The sequence below is a fragment of the Carcharodon carcharias genome, chromosome 19 (genome assembly GCF_017639515.1).
Source record: "Carcharodon carcharias isolate sCarCar2 chromosome 19, sCarCar2.pri, whole genome shotgun sequence".
NCBI lineage: Eukaryota > Metazoa > Chordata > Chondrichthyes > Lamniformes > Lamnidae > Carcharodon > Carcharodon carcharias.
Genome location: NC_054485.1, coordinates 71,775,924 through 71,789,741, shown reverse-complemented (window position 1 = coordinate 71,789,741; position 13,818 = coordinate 71,775,924). Strand labels below are relative to the sequence as shown.

At 44.9% G+C, this 13,818-nt stretch overlaps 1 pseudogene; it reads left to right on the top strand.

Annotated features, from left to right (window-relative positions):
• Positions 1-12,215, top strand: part of LOC121291224 — a 68,108-nt pseudogene extending 55,893 nt beyond the window's left edge.
• Positions 12,216-13,818: the final 1,603 nt, after the last annotated feature.

Genomic DNA, 13,818 nt, shown 5'->3' with positions numbered 1-13,818 from the left:
GAACAGGATTACATTGAGATCCCGCCCACAGCTAACATGTCAATCGCAGCTCGGCCATTCAGAATTGGGGCGGAAATAAAAACAAAAAACTGCGGATGCTGGAAATCCAAAACAAAAACAGAATTACCTGGAAAAACTCAGCAGGTCTGGCAGCATCGGCGGAGAAGAAAAGAGTTGACGTTTCGAGTCCTCATGACCCTTCGACAGAACTCAGAATTGGGGCGGGACTTTCATAATTCACTGCTCCTCCCAATTCTGGGTAGGCGCCGGGGAGACAGCCTGTTTGGAACTACATTACCCATGCTGCATGTGACCAACACACTGAGGAGCGGCGGTATCAAATCAGGGGAGATCCAGCTCGCGGAGCCTGATGGTATTTGTAGTTCTGAAACGCGCAGCGGCGGTTGGCGTCCAACGTTTGGGAGTTCGAATCTGAGAAAGCGCGACCCCGAGCGGCTGTCACGTGGGCGGGGCTGGAATTGGAGGTGCGCACCTGTAAATTCCAGCCCTGGGCAGCGGGAGCCAGGATCGCAGCCATTTAAGCCCTTCTACCCCCCCATCCCCCCTCTCTTCACCCCCTCCCATCAACTTAGTTAAATGGATAACATGGGACTACATTGGTTTTCTGTGACTGGTGAGAGACTGTTTTCTCCAGACTGTGGAGTAAAGGTATAAAAGTTTGACTCTCCCAGTTTTGACTCCATCTCCCTTACTGGTACTGAAGGGCCTGTCCTCCATTTAGACCCTGCCCCAGTTAAGATTGTAGATCTAAGGTGCTCCGCTCCATGGCCCAGTCCTCAAATCATTTCTCTCCCTCTTGAAGCTGTCTGCTTGCCATTCCTTTACTACTAGATTTCTGTTTTGTCTGGTGGTGAGGGGCATTTCTTTCTGACTCGAGGTAAAATGGGACAGATTGTAAGAGACCCTCTGTGAATCTGACATCAGGTCATCAGATGATTTTACACAGGGGCAGCGTGTGGATGAGAAATAGGTGGGGACTGAGGATAGACCCTTGGTCAGACTCCAGAGCGATGGGGGTGGGAAGATTAACCATTGCAGGAGATTCTCTGGCTACAACTGAAGAGGCAAAAGGGGGCCAAGCGATAACAGTCCCAATCACTGGACACAAGCTCTGGGAGAAAGCAGATGGGCTGAATGATCTGTTTCTGTGCTTTAAAAACTACAATAAAAACAAAAAATTCTGGAAATACCCAGCAGGTTAGGCAGTATCTGTGGAGAGAAACAAAGTTAATGTTTCAGCACAAGATGACCTTTCATCATAAGTGAGGTTGGATTTTGACCTGGCCACCGTTTTCACTAACACTGGCCAGGACTGCCATGGTCTTGTGGTCTCATATTATTTCCTCATAGTTGGTCACCCTCATATCAATCTCAGAATCACACTCCTTAAGTCACAAAGTAGTTCTCCGAGCATTAACTTACTTCCAAATTCACGCTCCAAGTCAGACTCACAGTAAAAGCACTGGCTCAATCTCCCCTCCCACTCTCTTCTCTGTTCCTCCTTCCTATGCCCCTTTCTCTCCCATGCCCCTCTGTCTCCTGTGTCCCTCTCTATTGTTCCCTTGCTCTCTCATCCAGTCATGGAGATCTACAGCACAGAAAAAGACCCTTTGGCCCATCGAGGCTGTGCCGGTCAAACAAATACCTAACTATTCTAATCCCATTTTCCAGCACTAAGCCCATAGCCTTTTATGCCATGGCATTGCAAGTGCATATCCAAATACTTCTTAAATGTTATGAGGGTTTCTGCCTCTACCACCCTTTTAAGGCAGTGACTTCCAGATTCCCACCATCCTCTGGGTGAAAAAATTCTTCCTCACACCCCCTCTAAACCTCCTGCCCCTTGACCCCTGGTTATTGATCCCTCCACCAAGGGGAAAAGTTCCTTCCTGTCTACCCTATCTATGCTCCTCATAATTTTATACATCTCAATCATGTCCCCCCTCAATCTCCTCTAGTCCATGGAAAATAACCCCAGTCTATCCAATCTTTCCTCATAACTAAAACTTTCCAGCTCTCTGCACTTTCTCGAGTGCAATCACATCCTTCCTACAATGCGGAGTCCAGAACTGCACGCAATACTCCAGCTGTGGCCTAACCAGTGTTTTAGACAGTTCCAGCATAACCTCCCTGCTCTTATGTTGTATGCCTCGGCTAATAAAGGTAAGTATCCCATATGCCTTCTTATCTACCTGTCCCGCTACCTTAAGGGACCGGTGGACATGCACACCAAGGTCTCTCTGATCCTCGGTACTTCCCAGGGTCCATCGTGTATTCCTGTGCCTTATTTGTCCTGCCCAAGTGCATCACCTCACACTTATCCAGATTAAATTCCATTTGCCACTGATCAGCCTGTCTGACCAGCCCATCTATATCCTCCTGTAATCTAAGGCTATCCTCACTATTTACTACCCCGCCAATTTTCGTGTCATCCGAGAACTTACTGATCAACCCTCCTACATTCAAGTCTAAATCAATATATAACACAAATAGCAAGGGACCCAACACCGATCCCTGTGGAACCCCACTGGACACACGCATCCAGTCACAAAAACATCCCTCGACCATCATCCTCTGCTTCCTGCCACTCTGCCAATTCTGGATCCAATTTGCCAAATTGCCTTGGATCCCAAGGGCTCTTATCTTCATTAACAGTCTCCCATGCAGGACCTTATCAAAAGCCTTGCTGAATTTCAAGTAAACAACGTCACTTGCATTGCCCTCATCTACACACCTGGTCACCTCTTCGAAAAATTCAGTCAAATTGGTCAGACATGACCTCCCCTTAACAAAACCATGCTGACTGTCCTTGATTAATCCCTGCCTCTCCAAGTTTAGGTTAATTCTGTCCCTCAGAAGTGCTTCCAATAGTTTCCCCACCACCGAGGTTAGACTGATTGGCCTGTGGTTCCATGGTTTATCCCTTTCTCCCTTCTTGAATAACGGTACCACACTGGCTGTCCTCCAGTCCTCTGGCACCTTTCCTGTGGCCAGAGAGGTATTGAAAATTAATCCCCGCGCCCTTGCTATCTCCTCGCTTGCCTCACTCAACAGCCTGGGATACATTTCATCCGGACCTGGATATTTATCTACTTTTAAGCCTGCCAGACCATTTAGAACCTCCTCCCTTTCTATGCTAATTTCTTTAATTATATCAGAGTCCCTCTGCCTGATTTCCATACCCACGTCGTCCCTCTCACTTGTGAACACCGACACTAGGTGTTAATTTAGAACCCTACCTACATCTTCCAGCTCCGCACACAAATTACCACTATGGTCCTTAATGGGCCTTACTCTTTCCCTAGTTATCCTCTTACTCTTAATGTACTTGTAAAATAACTTTGGATTTTCCTTTATTTTACCTGCCAATGTTTTTGCTCTCCTGATTTCCTTTTTAAGTTCCCCCCTACACATTCTATACTCCTCTAGGGCTTCCGCTGTTTTGAGCCCTCGTTTTCTGCCATAAGCCTCCCTTTTCCTCTTTATCCAATCCTGTATATCCCTTGATATCCAGGGTTCCCTGGATTTGTTGGTCCCACCCTTTGTCTCTACTGGCATATGTTGGCCCTGTACTCTCCCTATTCCCTTCTTGAATGAGTCCCACAGCTCTAACGCAGATTTACCTAAAGTAGCTGCTCCCAGTCCACTCTGGCCAAATCATATCTAATCTTATTAAAATCGGCCTTTCCCCAATTTAGAACTCTGGTTTGTGGCCCATCCTTGTCCTTTTCCAATAACAACTTTGAATCTAATGGAGTTATGATCACTATCTGCAAAATGTTCCCCCACTGATACCTCTACCACTTGCCCAGCTTCATTCCCTTAAATTAAGTCCAGGATCTCTTGTAGGACCTTCTATGGACTGGCTTAAAAAGCTCTCCTGGATCCATTTAAGAATTCCGCGCTCTCTGAACCTATCACTCTATGACTCACCCAGTTAGTGTTGGGGAAGTTGAAATCCCCCACTATTACTACCCTATTATTTTTACACTTCTCTGAAATTTGCCAACATATCAGTTCTTCTATTTCCCTCTGTTTGGGGGCCTATAGTACACTCCCAGTAATGTGATTGCTCCTTTTTTGTTTTTAAGTTCTACCCATATGGCTTCATTTGCGCAGCCTTCTAAGATGTCATCCCTCCTCACTGCTGTAATTGATTCCTTGATCAATATTGCGATACCCCCTCCTCTTTTACCTCCATTCCTGTCTCGCCTATGCCCCTTCACTCTCCTGTGCCCCTCTCTCTCTCCTTTGTCCCCATCTCTCTTCTGTGCCTCTCTCCATCTCTCCCTGTGCATGTCCCTCCTGTGTACGTGCTGATCCCATCACTGCACATCATCGCTGTCTGGGATGCTGCAGGTCTTCCTCTTCTCATCAGCTGTCAAACACATCCGAGGCTACACATCCCACACTGATGTTGTCAGTTTGAAAGTCTCTACGGATGAAGAATGCTATTCCCACATTAGAAATCTCTGTCAAACGTTTACCGGGGGGACTGAGACAGCAGCTGCAATAAGTGAGGCTTTATTCAAATTGGACAATGACAAATTTAAATCCCCACCTGATCTGCTGCTCAAAGTTGCCTCTGTTTCACTGGTCAGTTTCCCAAACTTCAGGAAACTCATGTTGTTCCAGAAATATTTGGATTGGCTGTGAGAGATGTCAATCAGAGAGCCCACCCACTTTGCCCAATCTCTCCTCTTCCTCTTCCACAGCTGGTTCACTTCCTGTAGGGACTGAAAACCAAGTGAGGAGATGGTGAGTGAAGGGACAGAATTTATAATAATTACATCACATAATATCCACACTAATGTTCAGGCAGTCTGACTATCCTGTGGGGAATCAGGTGTGGAAATGCCCCTTATGCTGTGTGAGAAGATCCAGCTGAGAGAGCTGTTTATTGGGTGTTTTGTGCTGAACTGTTTGACTGGAGCTGTGTGTTGGATATTGAATGTGTTTATTGGAAGCTTTTCCCTTCTGATTTACAGGCTGAATTTTGTTGATGGGTCATTACTGAATATGAGAAAGTGAGTTGTAATAATCTGGGAGATGCACAGTGTCTGTGGATTTTTACTGATTTCTATTAAGTTCTGTGTGTGTGTGTGTGTGTGTGTGTGTTGGGAGCTGGTCATTATCCTGTGGAGTGTGAATGGTCAGTTCTGTCTGTGTGTTGGGATCTGGATATTTCCTGTCTTTTCAAATCCCTCCAAGACCTCCCATCCTCCTATCTCTGTAACCCAATGTTCCAAAGCTCTTTACAGACAATGAAATACTTTTGAAGCATGATTGCTCTTGTAATGTAGGAAATGTGGCAGCCAATGTGTGCACAGCAAGCACACAAACTTTGTTCACAGTCTTGCAAAGCATATTGGGATACTGAACTGTGTTAAATTTGCTATATAAATGCAAGTAGTTGTTGTTGTCTACTGTTCTTGTGTAGAATGTCAGAAAGTGACCAGACATTCAATCAGAGCAGCATGATTCTCCTCATGGTTCACTATCCTACTGACCCTCGCTGTGAAGCAGTCTCCCAGTGAGGGGACAGACTCATTGTAAAGGGAGATCGGGTTATAACCTATAACTGGCAGCAGAATAGATTAGGAATGGCTGCACACTAGTTCAGCCTTCAGGCTACAGCCCCCTCCCTTCATGGACGGGGTGGGGTTGAGGGTAGTTCTTGATCTCAGCCCAGATAGAGAGGAGGCAAGTGGTAGAGGGGGAGTCAGTGCGGCACCTGATATGTTTATCTACTGGTTTGAAAATAATCATGGAATGAGGGCTGTGCCGGGCTGTGAGATTGTGGTGGAATATAATCCTGCTGCTGCTGATGGCTCACTGCACCTCATGGATATCCAGTTTTTGGATCTGTCCTTAGTCTGCTTCTCTAGTGATGATTAACATGGTGAAGTACTCATTCAACAGTTGGGAGGGGAGTGGTAGTTTTCCTTGAACTTGTTTGACCTGAAGCCATGAGACTCCATGGGAGTCAATATTGAGACATCCCCACCTGCCAGTGGGATGGGACATACCCAGGGATGGTGACGGAGGAGTCTGGGATGTTTCCAGATTGATATGATTCAGTGAGTATCACTGCTACTTAACCAGTCTGTGGGGTACCTCTCCTCACTTGGTTACTTGTCCTCAGACCTTGGTAAGCGAGACTTTACAGATTTCACTGGGCTGAGATTACCCTAATCTTATTCTGACACAGTTCCAGGATTGTCCAGATCTATCTGATTTCCCTCTTATTATTGGACTTTGTAGTGATTGTTTATCATTGTTTGCTCGGCCACTTCAGAGGGCAGTTTAGAGTCCACCATGTTGTGTGGGACTGGAGTCACATGTAGACCAGACCATGTAGTTGTAGCGGGCCCCCTTCCCTGAAGGACAATATTTGGGTTTTTCGGACAACCTGAAAGTTTTGAAGTTTTTATTTTGATTCTATTCCTGAAATTCCAAAATGTACTACATTCACCTTCACAACATGGAGTAGTTGAAGTTAATAGCATAGATACTTTAAAGGGAAACTAGATAAGCACATGAGGGAGAAGGAAACAGAAGGATATGCTGATAGAATGAGATGAAGAGGGGTAGAGGAGGCATGTGTGAAGCATAAACACCAGCATGGACCAGTTGGGCCGAATGCCCTGTTTCTGCACTGTAATTCTATGTATGTAACTTTCCGTGGTTGGATTTGAACTCTCAATCTCTGGATTGTTAATCCAGCACCATAGCAATTCAGCTGCCATACCTGGAGACACATTTATTGTTGAATTGTCTTTTAATGTCTTCTTTAAAGATTTTACCTGAAGGCCTCGGCCTTTCCCAAAAAGCCTGGGCTTGGATTAAATAGTTTTGCCCAGTGCTGTGGCTGATAGCTGAATTTGGGATGTGCAGTCTGAGCGAGTGCAGTGTATCTAATTTCCCAGGATAAACCAGAACCCTTCAATCAGCTACAGTGAAGTAATATTTTCCTTAGCTTCTAGCCCTTCCTGCCCAGTGTGTTTTCTTCAAATAATTTTGAAAAATAAGGGGAGAAGTTGAAAATTTGCATTTAATTAACTTTTCTCCAGAATGATTTTTAGATTAAACACATATTCTAAGGGTAAAACTGATCTTCGTCAGCACAACTTGAGCTCATAGCGAATTGATAGCCCATTTTACACTCTGTCCGACTGTCTTTTCCATTGTCCTCATGGTGTCTGAGAAGATGGGGTCTGGGCGGAGGAAAGAAAGTAGCCACGTTGTCTGCTCCTGGTCACTATCCAGTATCCCTGCTGGAAACAGAGGGTGTGTGACAGTCAAGTGAGGAAAAAGAAAGGACTTGTATCTGATCCCCCACACAGGGGAATAGCAGACTGGCACTGACTGGGACAGTCTCTAACTGAGGAGTCAGCCCCTTCAGCAAAGGAGGAGAGGGAGTTGGAGGAGAGGGAGTTGGAGGAATCACGTTTCCTTTTCCTGTTTTACAGAAGGATTGCACCGTACTACACCAGAGAATACAGGGAGGATAGACACCGCAGATAGACCCTGACCGTCACCCAAGGAACAACTGCACAACTGTGCAAGGACATCCAGTCCCTTCACAGCATTGCTCAACACAGAGAAGGTTGGGCAGTGAAACCATCATCTGAAAATCAGCTGGGTCAGGGGAGCTTTGACATCTCATCAGATCTGAAACTGGTCAGTGGTGTGGAACCTTCCATCAGAACCAACCTTTCCAAAGGTTCAGCTGTGGGTAATTGGTCAGAGTGAGGCTGGGAAGAAGTTGAGTGGGCTCCAAGTGTGTTGAGAGCTTCAATCATCCGAGCCTCATGAATCACAAACTCATTCCTACAGGTGAGAGGCTGTTCAAGTGTGAGGAAGGCTCCACAAGCTCATAAGATCTCCTAACACACAAGGCATCTGAAACATCCACTGTTAAGACAAGAACAGCTACATGGAAGAGCAACCATTCAAGTGTGAGGAATGCGACAAATCGTTCCCGCACTCATCGCAGTTCCACACACACCAACACATTCACACAGGGGAGAACCCAGTCAAGTGTGAAGTGCATGACAAAGCCTTCACACAGTTATCGAGCCTTTTGGACCATCAGATAATCCGTACAAGGCAGAAACCCTTCCAGTGTCAGATTTGCAATAAAGTGTTCCAGACATCTTCAGGCCTCCTGAGACACCAGAGGAATCACGCGGGGGAGAAACCCTTCAGGTGTGAGATTTGTGAGATGTCTTTCACCCAATCTTCCAATCTCCTGACGCACCAAAGGATTCACACAGGGGAGAAACCCTTCAAGTGTGAGGTATGTAAGAAGGGTTTTGCACAATTATCAGGCCTGATGAATCACAGACGCATTCACACAGGGGAGAAACCATTTACTTGCAAGGTGTGCGACAAATCATTCTCGCAGCTATCGAACCTCCGCACACACCAACGTATTCACACAGGGCTGAAACCATTCAGGTGTGAGGTGTGTGACAAGGCTTTCATACAGTCAGCATGTCTCCTGGTCCATCAGCAGACTCACACAGGGGAGAAGCCCTATCGGTGTGAATTCTGTAATAAAGCCTTCACACAGTTGTCACACCTCATGGAACATCAGCGAACCCACACGGGAGACAAACCCTTCCAGTGTGACGTGTGCCAGGATTGTTTCACCTACTCCTCCTCTCTCGCCATACACCGACGTCTCCACACGGACTTGGAGCCGGGTCACCTGCTTCTGTTACACTGAGAGTTGTCTGTGTTGTTTACCCTCCAGTGCTCACACAGGGGAGCTGTCATTCCAAAGCACTGTCTGTCTCAGCAGTGTCTGTCTCAAACCTCTCCCACCATCAATCCAATCATTTCAAGAAGGTCAATTTAACCTTTGACCAAATTGCCAAATATAACCAAAAGAAGCTCCTGTATAAACTCAGCATCCTTTCAGTGCAGCATCAGGTACAAGTCACTCACTGACTCTCACTCTGACCAAGAAGGCAATCAGATACTCAGTGGTTAGAAAGGCTTCAGTTTCTGATCTACCAGCACAAGCACTCAGGGGAGGATCCATTCCTGGGGTAGTAATGGAGGGACTTCAATTAGCCTTAGCAACTCTGGTCTATGGAGGGGGAGAATCAGCCAGGAATCCTGTTCCTCATCAGTGACCCCAGCTGGGAAGTCACAGGGAGAGCAGGATGTGTCTCGGCTGTGACAGTCTCCATTGTCTCACAATATTCACTGTCTGGGTCTACGCATGCTGAATGGCCACTCGAACAGAGCACTAGAGGCCAATCAATGTCCACAGTCTGTACTGCAGGTCAGTACCTTGAGGATTGGAGGGAATGTGAGAGGACAACAGCTTGTATTTATAGAGCACTTTAATACAGTCAAACATCTCAAGGTGTTTCATAATGAGATAAAAAAATTAACACAAAGGCAAAGGAGATACGAGGGGATGACCAAAAATATGGCCAAAGCAGTCAGATTTAAGGAGAGTCTTACAGGCCGGGAGAGAGATAAAGATGCAGCGAGGTTTAAGAAGGGAATTCTAAAGATCTCTTAACATCCAAGGTGCATCTATTAGAAGGACTGAATGATCTCCTCTTTCATCATGACCTGTGTAGCATCTTCTTCCTTGATAAAGACAGATGCATCTAAGTTCATACCTAGCCATGCCCCATGCCGCCATGCAGAAATGCCCTACTGGACCCTAGTCAGCCCCACTCCTCGATTTGCTATTATATGCCTACAGGAGACTTTTGATTCCCTTTTAAGTTAGCTTCCAGAATCTTCTCATACTCTCTCTTTGCTTCTCATTTGCTTTTTCAAACCCTCTCTGAACCTTCAATATTCAACCTGGTTCTCAATTATATTCTCCATTTGACATCTGTCATAAACACACATTTACTTCTTCATCTTAATCTCCATCTCTTTTGTCATCCGGGGAGCTCTGGATTTCTTTGCCCTGTCTTTCTCCTTTGTGGAAATATCCCTTGACTTTGCCTGACCTATCTCCTCTTTAAAGGCAGCACATTGTTCAATTACCATCTTTCCTGCCGGAAATAATTTATTTCCAATTATTCTGGGTCAGATCCATTCTTAGCCCATTGAAGTTGGCTTTCACCAGTTAATTATACATACCCTGGATTGTTCCATTGCCAATCTAAGCCTGATGATACAATGATCACTGTTCCCTAAATAAAAACAAAAAAACTGCGGATGCTGGAAATCCAGAATAAAAACAGAATTACCTGGAAAAACTCAGCAAGTCCGCCGATACTGCCAGACCTGCTGAGTTTTTCCAGGTAATTCTGTTTTTGTTTTGTACTGTCCCCAAATGTTCTTCTACTAACACACGATCCACTTGGACCTCTCATTCCTCAGAACCAGGTCCAGCAATGCCTCCTTTCTCAGTGAAATGGAATCATACTGCAATGGAAAATTCTCCTGAACACACTCTAGGAACTCTTGAACTTCTCTGCCCTTTATACCACTACTCTCCCAGTCTATATTCAGATAATTAAAGTCTCCCATTATAATTACTCTATAGATCTTGCACCTCTCTGTAATTTCCTTGCAGATTTGTTCCTCGACATCTTTACCACTAGTTTGTAACCTGTAAACCACAGTGAGCAATATAATTGTACCTTTTTTTTTTTCCTTACCTCTAGCCAAGTACATTCTACCCTTGACACCTCTGGGACATCCTCTCTCTCCAACTCTACAATGTCCTCCTTAATTAATACTGCCACACCTCCTGCTTTCCTTCTCTCCCTATCTTTCCTGAGCAACTTGTATCCAGAAATATTTAATACCCAGTCCCACCCTCCTTTTAGCCACAACATCATATTTCCACTTGGCAATCTGCGTCGGCAACTCACCAATCTTATTTACCACCCTCTTACCTCAAACATGCACTGTAACCCTAATTTAGACTTTATTATTTTCCCTCTTAATCTGAAGCCAGCTAATACCTTAGTATTTCCTAGTCTAGTGCTATCTGTCTCTCCCAATACTCCGTGCGTCTTGGTGTTCCTCTCTTGTATGACCTCCTGGTTCCCATACCCCAGCCAAGTTAGTTTAAACCCTCCCCAATATCACCAGCAAATTTCCCGCAATTAAATTGGTCTGGGCTCTGTTTATGTGTAACCCACCCGGCCTGTATTGGTCCCATCTCCCCCAGCACTTATCCCAATGTCCCAGCAATCAACCCCTCCATTGTGCTTCATCTGTCCAGCTACACATTCATCCGCTTTATCCTTCTATTTCTATACCCATTTGTGCCTGGTTCTGGGATTAATCTAGAGATTACTACTTTTGAGGTCCTGCTTGCAGATTTCCTACCTAGCTCCCTAAATACTGACTGCAGGACCACTTCCCTTTTTCTACCTGTGTCATGTATCGATGTGCACCATGGCCCCTGGCTGTTCACCCTCCCCTCCAGGAGCCGTTCAGTGACATCCTTGACTCTGGCATCAGGGAGGGAACAAACCGCCCTGGATTCACATCCGCGGCTGCAGAAATGCCTCTCTGTTCCCCAATCCTATCTCCTATCACTAATGCTCTTCTGGTCTTCTTTGTGCCCCCCTGTACAGCTGATCCAGCTGTGGTGCCATGGGCTTGGCTCTGGCTGCACTCCCCAGATCAACTATCACTTTTGTCAGTATTCAGAACTGAATAGTGGTTGGAGAGTGAGATACACTCAGACTCCTGCATTACCTGCCTTCCTGTCACTTTCTGACATCTTCCCCGAGAATCCTAGCTCAGATCTTAATGCTAAGCCCACAGTGCTGATAAAATGAGCCAGCTCTCAGGAGCGGGTAGAATCAGACCCTGCTTTAGTTGGTGATGTGAATTATAGACAGATCCTCTTCAGGTGACGGGTGTTTGACTAATACCATGGGGAATGTTTGTACTTTCCTGTCTGGGAGGACTACTATCCTGAGTATGGTGAGGGAGTGGGGGTGAATGTCTACAGACCTCAGTTCCTTCAGCCTATCATACCTCGATGTAATAACAGTATAGTATGTTCACCTTACACTCTTCCAAGATTCATTTCATGTTCTGGGACAGATCATGAGTCATTTTCAAATGCTTTATTATTTTGGTTGATTCTAGGTTTGATGTAAGCTGAATATTGTGTTGTTGCTTGTCTGCTGTTTAATTAATCTTCTGTATAGATTTATAATTTGCAATAAAATCACTTTTTCAACTTAAGTCAATCTATCTGATTTGTCAGCATGGTGTGTTCTTATTCACTGAAACACCAAGGAGCCTACAGTAAGAGTACTGTACACAATATATTGTTCAATGTCACTGGGCTGGATTACTTTCCCCATCAGTGAGTTTATAATTTCCAGTCCACAGGAAGCATAATGTTTCCCTAAGGAAGAAAGACTTTGATGTAACTCTTTTGAGTACAAACCCATTACCATCTGTTTCAGATGAAGTTACATTGTTTCATAGTTTGCCATTGTGAGATTTGAACTCTTGATCTTAGGGTTACAAACCCAGTACCATAACCACTTGGCTATTTAGGCCAAGCAAGACTTTGATGTAGATGTCACCTTTCACAAACTATGGGCATCTGAAAACACTTAAAGCCAATGAAGTGCTTTTTGAAATGTGGTCACTGTTATAATTTAAGAAGCGTGGTAGCCAAGTTGTGCACAGCAACCTCCCACAAACAGCAATGTGACAATCACTAGATAATCTGTTCATGTGACATTGATTGCAGGACCTATATTGGCCAGGACATCGAAGGTAACTCGTCTGCTTGTCTACAACGTAGTGTCATGGGATCTTTTAAATTCACATGAGAGGGCAGATGGTACCTCTGACAGTGCAGTGGAGGGCTCAAGTACTGTGCTGGAGTGTCAGCCTCAGTGATCAAGTCTCTAGAGTGAGACTTGAACCCACAACCTTCTGACTCAGAGATGAGAGTGCTAAGTCACAGCTGACAATAGTTTTCAATATTTCCGTTGTATTATTCAGTTTCCAAAGGGTTAAGTCACAGGACTGTGTACAGAATGCTTTTCCCCATGTAAGCTGGCAGCCTGAAAGTTTGATTTGATTTAAAGTGGTAACTAGTTAGAGCTGCAGTTGTCAGTGTTGTCTTTGTGTCTGGGTTCCTGTTTTGTGTTTTATTTACCAAATGCAAGTTCCTGAAGCCAAGCAATAGCTCCACACAAAATAAAACTGCAAACTACATAAATAATAGTTTATTTCAGTTGTGTCACATTAACAGGAGAAATAGTTAAAATAGTTTAATACAGTCAAAATTACACTATTACCTCAATAATATTGTATGGAGTTTCTGCTTAGTTTTTTCATTGATGATAGAGCTTTAAATGGTGAACTTTCTCTCTATACCTCTCATTTTTATAGTAATAGAGGAGGAGAGGGGAGGACCGAGATAGACAGGAGGGGGGAAGAAATGGATATGATGAAGAATGGCAGAAGAGAGGAAATGAAAGAGTGAAGAGGGAAGAGGAGAGTAAACGACTCCGCAGAGTAATTAACTTCATTAAATTTAATACAACACTCAGAAGGCAGCAACAGAGGTGACTGGAGTTTTATAGAATAGCTGCTTCCCCAAGGTGCTGGGAGTGATTGATAACACTCACGTGACATTGAAGGTCACCCAAGGAGACTCACAGAGCTACCTGAACAGAAAGCAATTCCCCTCCTTCATGTAGTGTGTAATGACCGTCTGAGAATACTCCATGTGAATGTCACTCACACTGGATCATCCCACAATGCTTTCGTTGTCAGGAACTCGGACATCAGACCCATATTCGGGGAAGGGGCGTGACC